Source organism: Vidua macroura, chromosome 5, assembly GCF_024509145.1.
Source record: "Vidua macroura isolate BioBank_ID:100142 chromosome 5, ASM2450914v1, whole genome shotgun sequence".
Classification (NCBI taxonomy): domain Eukaryota; kingdom Metazoa; phylum Chordata; class Aves; order Passeriformes; family Viduidae; genus Vidua; species Vidua macroura.
Genome location: NC_071575.1, coordinates 38,470,286 through 38,485,740, shown reverse-complemented (window position 1 = coordinate 38,485,740; position 15,455 = coordinate 38,470,286).

The following is a 15,455-nucleotide window of genomic DNA, read 5'->3' as shown; positions in this document are numbered from 1 at the left end:
ATGAGAAATTTTGTTGCTATTTGTCTGGATAGGAAATTGCTTCCACTACCCCTCCACTAACTGTTTAGATAATCAGCTATACCCTACCAATAAAAATGCCTAAGCCACAAACTACTCAAAAGCTTTTCTCAGAATTTGAGAAAATTTGTGAAAATCCATTTAGTTACTGCTCCTCTACAAATTAGAAGAGGAGGGTTATCAGAGCCTGGGTGCAGCACAGGGCAAGAGCCTCTGACGCAACACACACAGCTCCCTCCACAACATGGGGAGCTCTGACAACACGCTCACACAAATACTGGAAAGAGAGAGACATATTTTGGCAAAAAAAAAAAAAAAAAAGCCAGTAGTCTGTAATGAACCTGGAGTAAAGCATCTCCCCTTTGAAATATCCCAAACAGCTACAGTTGATTTTACAATGTTTTTATCTTTCTTCACCTCTGAGACTTCCTCACTCTGAGTCTTGTTTGTCTTGTTTTACAACCTCCCTTTTCTCTTGTGAGGTACCTCCACAAGCTCAGGCTGTGACCAAAGCCCCATATCAGATGATTCACAGCACAACTAGTCATATATTCAGTTTCAGACTTGAAAAATTGATTTGTCCTGGACATCAGTGAAGTCTTTGAGTGGTGGGGTGTGAATAGTGTAGAATAAAAGGGATTTTGCCCATTTCAGTGATAAATGCACAACAGAGAAGATGGGTAAGAACCATATTCAGAGTGGAGATTGAAGCTACAAAGGGATCAGTAAATCTCAGGATCTGCTGAATCAGTAGATTCCGCTTATATAAGGTGGGCAGAGATGGATTTCAGGCTGTCACTACATTTGTCTTTCAGCCAAAGGGATATTTGACCCCTTGCAAACTCTCTTGTTGCTCAGAGGTCTCTACTCAATACAAGCTTCTGCATTTCCTAATTAAACTCCTGTCTAAACAGAAGTGTAAATTATAAGCACTTTTCATGCTTTCACAGTAAGTTGTTTATCCATAATACCAGGTGAAGCAAATGTTGAGTGCCATTAGCCCTGTCAGCATTTCAGCAGTCACCTAAATGGGGTGTGCTGCCTAACAAAGGCATGTTTGCAGTGCAAACAGTGGGACAAGCACCTTCAAAACAGTGCAAAATTTTAGTATCTGTTTTTGCCCTTGACCATACTTGCAAGACAAAGTCTGACTCAGCTTGTACTTAGTTTACTACAGCTAAAGTTGAGTTATAACCTTAGCAATTACATCTTATTGCAATATTGTAAAAGCCTGTAATAATTCAATTGTAAAACTGAAGAATACTCTTATGTCTGATTCTTAGCAAAATACTACCATTTCCTAACTGATCTTATTTTTGATATGTGGCACTGCCATGACAGCTTTGTTTATACTCTAATCCCACAGTCAAACAATTACAAGACTCCCTGCCCTCATTTTAAACTATCCTTTGATTTAAGCCTTGAGTTGAATGATAAGAGTGGAAAACATGACCAAAATATACCCCAAAACTCCAAAGGCTGAATAAAAAGTAGAAGAAAGAAGACAGCACTATTGCATTTAATCATGCACCTTAATCCATTTTCATGATTTTGTGTAGCTGATTTGTGATTTATAATACTATGAGCACATAAACTTTTTGGAAACTTCCATGCCTCACAGGGTTTAGATAGTTATGGTTGAGTCCAAGGCTGATACTGAAATTGACCACATGAGAAACAGTAGAAGTGGGAATAATTTTCAACCAGTGTTAGGCATGTATATGGGTGGCTGTATCAGCTGTCTAACTTGCCTTCACAGCTTCTTTCAAGGAGTGGACACTGCTAAGGAGTGATTACGCTTATCCTAAAGTAGGCATAAAAACAGGATGGGTGAACTGTGCCCTTGAACTGCCTGTTTCTTGCCACTGACCAAAAAGTGAATCCATGAATCTGAAGACATATGAGATGGATTCCACACTGGAGTTTCCTCAATGGGACAGCATCTCTATTCCACAGCAGGCACTTTTTGCTCTTAAAGTGCTCTAAAGGAAGAGCATGTGTCTTTTGGCTATAGAACTTCTTTGTTCTGTAAAAATGATGCAAAAAGTAGGGGGAAAAGACGACAGGAAATGAGGATCTGGTCTCAGTTATGTTGCATTGTGGGCATGTGTGCAGAAGTTTTGCCGTGAGATGAATATGCCCTGACCCAAAGCTTTGTAGCTGCCATAGCAAGGTGTGTAGCCCAAAGATACATCCTGTTCTTTCAGAGGCACAGACTGATTACAGCTCAGCAGTTCTCTGACCCCAGCCCCACCCCAGTTACAGCTCAGAACAAGCTATAATCCACCCGGAAAGCTATATGGTGTGACCACTCTCTGCCAAATACTGCTACTGACTACCTTCCTTTCTTTTCCTCTGTTCTACCACACCCTGAAATGTACAATGATGAGCAGAGTTGTGTCTCAGAACAGGATCTGAAGCCTCTCCATTTCCTATGGGCTACAAGAGTGAATGGGCTCCTGTTAGTGTAAACTGATTTCTTGCCTGTTAGGGCTTTTACTTCCATTTTTCAATAAAAGGTGCTTGTAACGATTAGCAATGTAAACACTTCTTTCATGATGATTATGAACACCTGCACTCCAGCCAAGAGATACACAAACTCTTTATATAAAAGATGTAGCCCAAACTGAGTTGCTGAACCACCCAGCTCACAAGAGGCAGGGGCCTGATCATCAAAACAAACCTGGATTTCCAGGACATGTCCATGCACACAGGAGCAGGCAGATCCTATTGTCTGCCTTGTCAGCCTCAGCTCTGGGCTGGGAAATGTATAGCTGGGTTACCCTGATGCTGTCCTTTCCTCAGAGGCTGAGAGAAAGGCAGTGTGGATGTATAATATCCCTCATATAATATATCATATAATCATATGATATAATATAATCATATATTATATCATATAATATAATATATAATATCCCTCATACCAAAAGAGGCCCTCAGAGGGCACAGGCATTTCTGTGGACCAGGTGAGTTTGTTGGCCATAAAGGTGCTGGTCAGAGGTGTGTCATACCTTCCCTCTGACCATACTTTTCGCATTAACCATGTACAGCTTGTCTCCAGTGAGAGAGTTTAAATGAAGTTATGTCTTCACAAAAAGTTCCTATTCTGACAAAAGTTTCACGAGAAAATCCCCATCCAGCTCTGTGCTAAACTCCTACCCAGGCACTCCATGGCCTGGTGCCAACAACACTCATATGTTCTTGTTTTAGCAAGGTCTAGTGTCTCAAACACTCTCACTTCCCCTAAAGTAACAACTCTTCCAGAAAACAAACCTCAAACAGCTTGTAATCCACTCTACCTCCCAAAGGGCACAGCCTTCTCTTCCCATACACCACTGGTTTTCTTCGGAGCCTTTCATCTGAAAACTCTCTGAAATACATATCTTTAAGCTTTAAGTGATACTTGGCTATTATTAAAGTAAAGTAAGTCCTTAAGTATGAATAAACTTGCATACCTAATATGCATATTTCTCTTCACACCCTCCCTGCCTCTACAGACATTCTTGTTTAATGATGCTTTACATAATTCAGCTCATTTTTGTACTTGACCAACTAAGCTCTTCTTTTATGTCAGAGCTTTTGAAAGGGATTTCCTACTTCCCATCACCTGTTCAAGATTCATTTAAATTGTATGTCTCCAAGTTTAAAACCTTTTGGTGGTTTCAAATTTAATTCATCACTGATTAAGTGTCAGTAAGGGCCTCACTATCTAGCCTGTAGATATAGTACATTATTAGTAAGTATATTATTACGTCTAACTTTGTTTAAAAAAATGCTTGCTAAAGAACCCATATTGAAAAGGTTTCTTGTAGGTTTGTACTCTATAAGCAGGGCTCCATGTATGGGAGCTTGACTTACATAAGGGGTGGTATTTTTGACTCCTATCATTTGCAGCATATCTTGAAAATGTCTGTGTCATAAAGTACAGATTGCTGTGAAGAAAGATGCCTTAAAAATGCAGAGAACAGCCTGTGTCACTGAAGAATCAAAAGGTTTCACATGCATTTTTAGAATATTGTCTTCTTTTTCAAGCGAGGGGAGCTGATCTAGGAGGGTTTTTCCTGGAGAAGACATGCAAATTTCATATTCAGATCTAAACACCAGGAAATCATTCTAATTTTGTTTATGCCTATGTAAATCAAAAGAAGTTTGTAAGGCAAGTCACTGTGAGTGCAAATTTAAAATAATACATCTAACCGTTCCCCTGCCATATTTTTTCCGAGGAAAAAGAAGAAACCTGTAAGAGAAATATGATACTTTCCCTCTGATTTTTCCCTGCTGCCCTCCACCCATGGGTAGGAAGTATCCCAATGATATGAGGCCCAGAGAGGTATACAGTCATTTTGTGATCCAAAACCAGATACTTACCAGTTAGAAAATGAGAACCAGGTCATTCTGTTGTTGTTTTATAGACATGAGTTATGCAACTATAATTATATTGTTCCTTATAAAGATGCATTCTTAATGCTTTATATGAAAATTCTACATAATACAGGCAGGCAGGTCAATGTGGTCACTAGTTATGTTTAGAATTAGTACACAGCAAGTCCATAATGCCTGACATGAAATTTTGCTTGAAAAATGCAGATTTGATATTTATTTTGACAAGTGTATTTCTTCTATTTCAGGATAATATGACACTCAATGCCCTCTTTCAGTGAGGCATACCTCTGTTTGGCAAAGTAAGTAAAAACTAAACATATAAAAAAGATTTAAAAATTAATATAAGTAAGCTTTAGCTTTCAACATTATTAATTCCTTAAGTTTCATTTGAGATAAAATATCCATGCTCTGAAAGTTGAATGGAAGCTTCTTTATTTTTCTATAGTTGCTGTAGACAAAGTAATGCTATCAAAATAACACAGCACAACAAGTGAGCTACAGGCTTCACAACCCCCTGGGACTCAGAGATCCTCTGGGAGTATTGTACCAGATGTGTATGGTCTTTTCACAGTCCAGAGAGGAGGTTCTATCGACCCTCATCTGCTCACTGACCTTCACAATCCCACTGACGTTAAACTCTGCTTCTCTGCAGCACTTTGTGGGCACAGGGGGTCTTTTCTGCTTCAAATAGTTGTATTGCTTTTTCAGTTTAATCCTCTCACACACAAAACTCTCATTTCTACCCCTGAGTGCTGTTTTTTACAGAACTTGAATATGAAAATTCTGTCATTTGTAGACTATAAACATTTGTTGAAAAAACTCTTATTTCAATTTCCATTCATCTTTGTCCCGCAAGTGCTATTCATTTATCCCCTCTATACATAAAAAGACTCTTTTCTTTCCAAATGTTTTTTCTGTAGCTGAAAGGACAGGAAGAGAGCTGAAGAGTATTACTGAAATCTTTATAGTAACTACCAAATAGCAGAGTTAGAGACTTTACCTACTGGCAATGATCCAGAATTATAACTTGCACATGTGCAATTTACATTTGCACTAAAAGCTAATTTCCTTCTGAAGCCATTGAAGAAAGATGCTGTAAAGAGCCTGTTCCTCCTCAGAAAAGCTAAGGAGCCCATGCTGAGGGACCGTTGGCCTCCCAAGCCTGTAATCAGAACTGAGAGTGGTGAACTTTCCTTTCAGAGGAATCTCAGAACCATCCAGTGCTAAGCTTCAAATGTTAACCACTACTGTAAAAATAGTTCCTCTTTTTTTCATCTTTTACAAATTATCTGGGATTACCTCCCTCTGATCAGACAAATACATGGAACTGGGATAGTCCTGGCTGTTGCATAAAGATGAGTCTCTTCAGTGCTACCAGAGTTGTCCAAGACCTTACTTTACTGAGATAGAAAGAAAAAAATATACATGCTGGAATAATCCTGGGGCTTTTGTAGCTGTAGAAATTCTTAGAGACCAGCTCAGGATTTTGTAGGTCATGATGTGCATCCTCACTTGCTCTCTGACCCCCTTGACTCATTCTCTGACAAACACTACAATACCACAAGGGAGGAGCACCTGAAGACAAGCCTCTTATTGATGCCATCCGTGTAGGATTTCAAAGCTCTGCATAGAGTCAGTCTTAGAGCTGACTCTGAAAATTTAAAATCCTCCTCTGCAAGGACAGGCAAGAAAATCTTTAGGGAACTACTCTGAGTCAGAGTATCATCCCTGGGTGAATAGCTGGCATGGCAGAGACCTCTATCAGTTAGAAAGCTGATGGAAAAACTCAAGCCAAAAATCTGGTAATATACTCCTTATTTTATGTTATCTGAGTTTCTATGAGAACTACTTGCCCCTTCGAAGGTATTTGGCCAAAGCCAAATCTTGAGCAACCATGTTTATATTCACGGCATGAGCCAGAGGAACTTACAGGAAGTGTGAACTAAAATAAATGCAAATTATGAAACTCTAGTTTTAATTTAAAATAGAATCTTTTTCATAGGTAACATTTAAAACAGAGGTGAGAATACCAAAAGGAAAGGGACAAAACTTCACAACTAAAAGTAAAACAGGATAGTTTTCATGTCATACCTCCTTGGAACATAGTTGCTGCAATTAAGATAATAAAAGACACTCTTCCATTAAGCTGTAGGCTTCTCATCATCTTAAGGCTAGGCTTTGTATTTTCTCTTTGCTAAACCATTTACTATCTCAAAGTGAAGAATTTCTTCCTTTGTCATTCCATAGATGAGGTTAACAAGCACACACACTTTATACACATCATTAATCCTTGTGATGATTCATGTGCATGGGGATCAGACTCTAATCCAAGTCAGACCTCTAAAAATACTTGACCTGCAGATGTCTGTGCTGACTGCTGTAGCTAAAAGCAGAGTTTGGACACATTTTCTTTCTTTTCATAGCACCGTAGTACAGATTAATCAGATTCAAACTATCCTTACAAAAGACATACTTAACAGTGTGCTGATGATACCTAAAAAAAAAGGACTTTTACACAAGGATTTTGATTACGCAGGGATTTTGATTTTGGTTTTAGTTCAAAATCTGGCATCAAAGATATTTTGCTTTTGAAAGATAGGGCATAACCACAGTGTTACACACAATAAGCTTGTTGCTGAAGATGTCAGCCATAGTGCAAGCATCCTCCAGGGCACACACTGCTGGGTGCACAGGACTGTGCTCCATGGTGCCCGAGATCTCTAGAATGAGAGTCAGGGAAATACTACCACCAAACAAAAATGTTGCAAGAGATAACCATGATTCAAATCACTATTTAACTATGCTTGGATTTAGCTCCATTCTTGGGTTTTGAGTTGCGCAGTTCTTCATGACTCAAATTTATTCACAGATCTGAAAAGCTTTTTCTCCTCTCCTTTCACCCAGCCACACAGAAATCAGATGTCTGTTTGCATCTGAGTTGCTGTGTTGGTTGATTTAGTCTTACCCATGCACTACTCCAAATTTTTTCTGTGACAGCCACCCAGAACACCCTGTCATGAGGCTATTTCTTTTCCATACTTTTTAAATATGATCCCTTTCATTTAATCTTAAAAGTCAGTTTTCTAACCTGAAGGTGATCCATTCTAAGTATATAAAACAGGTGAGGTGGTTTTTTTGTTGGCAAGAATACATTTTTTTTTAGGGATAAATTCTTTAGACTGAATTTAAAGGGTTATCTCAGATTATATGTCAAATTTAAGAAGTTAGCATTAAAGGAAATAGGTATGACCATAAAAGATTTCTATCTGTGCAAGAATTTAAATGTTGTGCATTACCCAAATCATACCATAAACCAAAGTCAGCTGGCTTTACTCAGAGATAAGATGTATAGCTATGTAGCTATAAGGATATATAAGATATAGCTATAAGATACATAGTTTATAGATAAGATATTTTCCATTCTGTTGGATTACTTAGAGAATACTTACTCATCCCAGGAAGTCTGTTAATCATATACAAAAAGGATCATATTTTTACCTGGTATCAATGGGAATAACTTCACTGATTTTAAAGTTGGTCTTAGTAGCAGAAGAAACATACCACAGGCCATTAACTCCTGAAAATATTGAAAAGGAGTTAATCAGATCAGAATAGATGTAGGAAGTTTAATATATTTCACAACTATCTGTCTGATGTATTTCCTCATAAAGCCTGTCAACGATGGCAAAAAAAGAAAAAAAATCATAATGGTCAAAAGCTCTTCTCTCAAACCATATTGAAACTGCATTGCATTGCAGTTTCAATAGAAGTTGCTGTTAAATGTGGTGGATTCTACTTCACTTGAAGCACTTAAATTAAATCAGAATACCTTTCTGAAAAGATGTGCTTTAGATCAAAGAGAAGCATTGAGCCTGGAGCAAAAATGAATGAGTAGGTTTCCATGGGCTGTATTACATTAAATTTCAGGATAGATGATGTTAATGCTCTCTCCTCACCTGAACATAAGAATCCAGTATCATTTAGCTAGACTGTACTTCACTGCCACAACTATAATGATTTCATGAAATATAAAAATATAATTTTTAATTTAAGAAATTGGCCTTTGAGCTCAGGGAGTACTCGAGTCACATAAAGTGTTCTCTTGTTAGTGCAGATAATATATTATATCCTTTTTTATTATCTTCCATTTTAGCAGTTTGTTTTCTTCACTTCCTCTGCTCCTGCTCTTATTCTCATTAGGAACATTCTTCTAACTGCCATTCTAAAACTTGCACATGGCCAGTTTACATTTATATACTTGATTTCTGTCTTTTCTTACAACTACATCTTTTAGCCTAAATAGTTGGCTTTTTTCCTGTAACACCTTTATGAACCGAAAAACTGTTTTGTCCAAAAGATGCCACATTCTCCTAGTTTCTCCTCACAAGATACCAAGCCTTACTCTGTCTCTCTGCATCACTTTCATTTGAGTTCATCTTTCCTGAATAAGGAAGCATATGGAATTCCAGATGAGGTCTGAAAAACTGCAATAGCAACTCTTTCTTCATGTAATTGCTCTCCTGACCATAGTTGTCTTTCTTGTCTGTATCACAGCAATAGTACATACTTACCCTGGTAAATAATATGCCCAAGGTCCCATCCTCAGATTTTACCAGATTAGTTTCTGATTTATGACACAAGGTTTTTTCTTTTCACTGTCCAAGATAAATACTTAACATTATATTTTGCAGAAATTCATCCCATTCTAATCCTCAAGGCCTCAGGCCATTCAGCTTTTTCTCTAGATCTTGATTGTTCATGTCTTGATCATCTCTCAACCCTTTGTGTCACTATCATTTCCCATTGGGTTCTCCCATTCTCCACACTACAGGAAAAATATTAAAAAATAAAGATCCCAAGTCTGCTTCTTTGCTGTTTCTGCTCTGTTCCTCTATAAACTAATTTCCTTCAATGACAACATCTTCCCTTTCAGCACTATCTAATTGCATCTCTATTTTAAGCATCTCCTTACCCACCATAGAATTCTTCTGTTGATCTTGATTTTCACTGGTTTAACAGACCCCTGGCATCCCATCACATGCTTTATAGAGACGGGATAGAAAAGAGCTCTTGCATTTCTTCATTTATTCTGCAACTTATCTGGAAGAATGGCTTTGAGATTGCCTCGTGCAGCAGGTACCTGCAAATTCTGAATTTTCTGTGAAACATTTTATCTACCATATCTTCAAATATCCATCTTCACTCCTGCACCAGTTGATTGTACAGTCTATTGGTCATTTCTTGGAGCTCTGTTATGCTTAATGCATGTAATCAGATATACATTCTGTAATCAGATAGATCCTAAATTAATGAAAAATATGAAATGCCTCCCCTAACTAGCTCTACTTATTCTGTAGTTCTTTGGATTTCTTCTCCTAGTAGTCTCCTAGTCACCATTGTCTCCTCTGAGTAGTCCCTCCTTTTAAAGACAAAAATAAATCATGTCTTTAAGAAAAAAAAAAAAAAAAAAAGAGCTATATAAAATTAGCATTTCACTACTTTTTATTTGTTCCTGCAATAACTCATTTTTGATTACTGGAATGTAACATCTGGCTCTCAGCATCAAACTAGACTTTCATAACCAACTATTGTGTTTCCAGGCAATGTGTCTCCCAAATTATGACAACATACAAATACAGACAAAATGTGTTTATGAGCCTTCAACTGCAGTGGAGGATGTGAGATCATTGGACTGAGTTCTTAACCACATTAGGCTTGTTTGGGCGTCACTGCAGATTTAATGAGAAAACTTAAAGGCAGTTAAAGAGCAATCCCAGTGTACTTGGTGCACAGAAGAATCCTCTACATTTGCCAAATTGGTATAACTACTTTGGCTCCAGCTCTGGTTACAGAAAGTCTTTCGGGGCATGGCCAAGCAGTACCGACCCTGATTGCTGCACTCAAAGCAAGCTTTTGCAATCCTGACACTTCTCCAGACCAAACGCTTGGCTCCAGCACCAGGAGTAGGGGAGAGAGCAGGGCAGAGTTGATGACAGGGAAATACTGGGGAAATCAAGGGAAGGAAGAATATTGTGGGCTACTTAGGGCAAAGGAAATCAAGAGAGATGGGGGCTGTACAAGGGCTGTGTTACGCGGTAAACTATGAGCAGAGAATGGAGACGGACAAATTAAACACAGCTTTAGATACACATTCACACCCCTCTGTTTGTGAATCATGTAACCAGAAGTTAAGTGAAAGAAACTCTAATTTGAAACTACACCCAGCCTTTCTCCTCCTTTATTTTGTTAATAAATAATTTTTGTAGATAACAATAACTAGTATGTGAAACTCATGTAGTGTTGGCACCTTCACTCACATATACATTACACATTATGTACTAACACACCTTAAGGGATGATAAGAACTTGTGTGTAATGATGTGGGTGCCTGGCGTATTACTAATTACTAATATTACTAATATTGATAATTACTAAATTACTAATATTGCTAATTAAAATATGGTGTGTACTGTATTGCATACAGTTGCTGAAGAAACAGGAAGAAAAAGGTACACTGCAGCAAAAAAAAGGTTCTTTTACTAAGCTCTCTTTTTCAAGGGTATGCTCAGCTTCTTTACTAGGGTTAAATTGATACTGCATCTTTTAGCAAATTTTAGTAAGATAGTATTGTTTCAGAAATTGTAAACTAAACATAACTTTTTCATAATGCTTTACACCTTTTCATTGGTTTCTTGGAGGGTTTTGTCTGTTGAATATATCTTATTCTTCAGTGTGTAAATAGCATCATTGTACTTGTGTTTTTTCGTTGCTTCAGACTTTGGCCCTGAAAATGTCCTGGATCTGTGCTGTGTCAGAGCCCTGCTTAACTGCTTAACTCCCAGTCACCAGCTCTGTATGCAGAGCTTTGCTTGGAAAGGTTCATTGATACCTGGGCAGTTTGGGCAGCCAGGTACAATAAACCCTACATCTTTCTCAAAGCTGCACAGAGACTGCCCCTAACCACAAAAAGAAAAGAAAAAAAAAAAAAAAAAAAAAAGCAGCAAATAATTGATATAGTAAGTATTTGTATTCATAATCAAGGAAACAAACCTTACAGGTTAAGAATGCCCCAAAAGATTTGGTCAAGTAAATTCTTTTCTGTTAAAATAAACTACAGTTAGACAACAACAACAACAAGAACAACAACAGACCAACAACAACAAAAAACAGCCAAGACCTCTCTGTATTTTGAGATCTTAATCAAGGTTTACTTAGCTTTTACTGTCTGCACTCTTAAGACAAAATTAATGTGCCAATGTTAATTAGATGTGCTTAACAACACATGAAAGTAACCCCAAGCAGAACTGGGAAAAAGGTCTGCTTTTGACTTAGCTAAACATCTGTGGTGAGAAGAATTTTATTGAAAACCTTAGCACTGCAAAGTCATACAAACAAATAAGCTGTAGTTTGTAAAAGTCACAACCATTCATAAAATGTAGTACACAAGGTTGTTAGAAAGAGCTAAGAGAAAGACCTTTCTATTCCAAAACAAATTTACAAAGTCAAAAATTAAACAAAGAGTGGTGGAAGGTAAGAGAAAACAGAACAGAAATCATTAATTATTTTGTGAAGGACAAAAATATCATAAAAGAAGGGAAATGAGAAGCAGCATTTTGCCAGGAAGGCCGTCATTTGAGCTTTTAGAAGCAGTTGTTCATGGAAATTGGCAGGGAAGGGATTTCCACGTCCATAACTCCAGTCAGAGGTGAATGGCATTTTAACCTTATACTTCTGAGAAAATATTTGTAAAGAGACTAGAAAGAGACACATCTAGGGCCAAAATGAGATGAGGAAAAACATATGAGAAAATAGAAATCAACTTCTTAGGAAAAAACAACATAACTGAACTCCTCCTTCTCAGGTAGTGCTGTATTTAGACCCAAATAGCAGGAACATAAATTGGTAGCTGTCACTGTTATCTTTGCTTAAATGCCAGCAGCAAATGCCTCACAGAATATATGTGTGAGTATAGCTTGTAGCTGAGGTTTTCTCAAAAGGTGAAAACATTACTTACTAATTGATATGAAAAGAAATGCAGCAGAATACCAATGCAAAACCTGGATGCTGTGAGATAGCTGGCAGTATGGTGGATGGATACAGCAGAAACTAAATAATTTATTTATGCGAAATATTTTCAAATATTCATAACCCATCCAGCTACAACAGGGATTAATATGTACTAAGGTGGGGGCAGTCTTGGGAGGTTATCTATTTAGTAGCCCTTACTAAATGCTATCCTTCAGTCTGAAAGTTTAAAATAAAGTGAGGCAAAGGAAGCTCATTTTTTTCATGAGGAAGCAAAACATCTGAGCATCTACAGGAGCGGGCAGCCGTCTACTAACACTGTGAAAATAGGTGGTTTCTTGTTTTCTTCTTTGAATGCCCTTTTGGTTGTCTTACAAAAATGCTGGGCATCTAACCTCATTGGGATGGATGAAGCTCCTTCCTCTACAGCAGTGAGGACAGCTAGCACCACAAGGTCAAGGTGAAAAAGCCTCAAGGAAAAAACATTTTCTTATATATGTGAGAGCTATTCTCTTAATGCGTATGTTCAGACTGGGTTGCCTAAAAGCACTTCAGAGCATTGTTACTACTGTAACAGGTTATTTCCGGCTGTTTCCTGATGTATGACTATGATCAGATCATCTAACTCTGAGCAAAAGCCCAGGTCCTACTGCCACAGACCAAAGAGCTGTGCGTGAGGCTGAGCCGTTTGTTCCGGCTCGCAGTACTGCGAAGGGGCAGAAGATGGCAGAAGGAAGCCCTGAACTGGCCTCCCACCAGTCCAGGTGGGAAAGTCCTGCCGGGAGCTACTCAGCAGAGAACAAAACAGCCACGTCTGACCTCCTTGTGAGGATGGCTTTTCATCTTGGCATTTTTAGAGTGTTTTCTTTGCCTTTGTATATTATCTTTCAGCAGCAAATGAAAGGAACAAGAAAACCTGCATTAGCAATTAATGGCTTAAGGGCTGGTGCAATCAGCAGAATTTTTGGGTTTTTTGATCATAGGACAAGCTGAAAACCGAGTGAGAACATAAAACACTTAATCCAGTAATAGACTGGGTGTGAATTTCTCTTTTCATCCAGTTATTTTGCTCTGCTTTTGTAGCAATTGCTGAGATCCGAATCTGATCTTTTATGGCGACCTTTGGAGAGTCATGTTCCAAAGGGCAACAGTTCTCTGAAATCTCAAAAACTGATGAAACACCAGATTGGTATCTCTTGCACAGCTTATTTTGTATGTTTTAGCCAAGTGCTTTATTCAATGAGACCTTCATGCACTCTTTGCTTGCAAGGGTTCATTTGCGAACTGGTCCAAACACACCATCAGACAGAGCACCAGCACAGGACCGGTGCCAGTCCTGCTTGCCTTCATTCAGTGTTAAGTGTCAAAGGCACTGTTCCTGCCTTTAGAGTGAAAATTTAGTGAAACCATAAAACCCTTTCATCCACAAGGAACTTTAAAGAGGAGTTACTGGATTTTGACGAAGCTGCGAATATGAAGACAGAAATATTATTTCATCCTTGAACGTCAGCTGCTTTCTTTCCAGTCTCCTCACTTGATCAAACACCTTAAAATGAGAGTCAGCAGCTAAACTAATCTGTTCTGGAACAATCCTACAGCAAGTGAGCAATGACCACAGATAAATCTCCAAAGGTAGCTGTAGGTCGCAGCACAGACCTATTTCAGAGTGGATTGACTAGGAAACTCTCCTTTACCTGCTTCTCTGCTCTTTTCTTTCTCCCCACTTCAATCTACCTGGAAAGCCCAGTACTCTGAATGACTCACTGCCATCACTGCTTTTCTGGCAAGCTCTTCTTTTCACCCTTTTTGCCCCACATATGGAGAGAGCAAGGAGCAAGGGACTTTTACTGGCTGCCTCTTAGGGTGTACTGCTGCCTGCAGCACCCCAAGGTGATGGCAAGTACAGGCAGCCTCTGCCTCCAGGGCTCTTCATGGAGCTCTGCATCACTGCAAACAGACCCATGCTCATAACAGCAGCAGGAATTGAAAACAGAACTGCTCAAACTTAGTAGCACTTACACCACATCCCTTTACACAATGGGATTGGTGTTCACCCAACTGCACAGTCTGTGACAAAGGCCACTGCTGTTTTTTAATTCATTTTGTTCAAGAAGGACCAGCAAGCAGTTACTCACACTTTTAGAGGAACTGAACCTCTTTAATGTGTCTGTCCTCCCTCACAAGTCCAGGTGACAAAACAGGAGCTGCATTGCCTTCGTGCCCTCTCCAAGGCCACACTAAGTACAGCACCATGAAGCAGCACTCCCCTGGTGTGCCCACCCAGCATTCTGCCTACTGATGCTCTTGTCCTTGCTCTCACTGCCCTGATAAAGCGTGGTACAAATTTGAGTTGTTTGGGTTGTTAAATAAGTCCAGCTGTGTTAATTTTATCTCCACTCAAAACAAAACAAAACAAACACACACAGAAAGGGTTTGACAAGGGGAAAGAGAAAAAGGAAATCAATAGGGAAATAAATAATAGGTTTTAAGCTTCTAAGAGGGTATTAATGCAGATTAAAGAGCAAACAAAAACTCTGAAGCAAGCTGACAGTGTCCTTTTAAGTGAACATGTGTGGGTTTATACATTCACATGCGCCCTACAGGTGCATTTGCCAGCTATCTAACCAGACTGTATAAAAAGTATGCATGATTTTCCCTCCTCTACCTCAACCCACCAGACATGTTTAGTATAAAAGAAGCTGAACAAGTTTGGTCTCTTCCTAATAAAAACTCTTAGTAATTATTTCAGGTATACAAAGCCTTGCCTCTTTTCTTTTTCTCTTAAGACGAAAAGGTTGGTAAGATGTTCTGTTTGTGTCAGCACTCCAGCCATCACTCTGATTTTTAGACATTGTCAAATTTATTTTTTTTAATAGGAAAAAAATAGTTACTACTATCTCTTCAAATAGTTTCTGTGAGGTTTCTCAGAAAAAAATCTGTGAGAATGTTGTTGATACTCTTTGGGGGAATTAAAACGCGGAGTCAATTGGCCATGTAACCAATGCACAGCCTGTTGTAGAAGTGAGAAA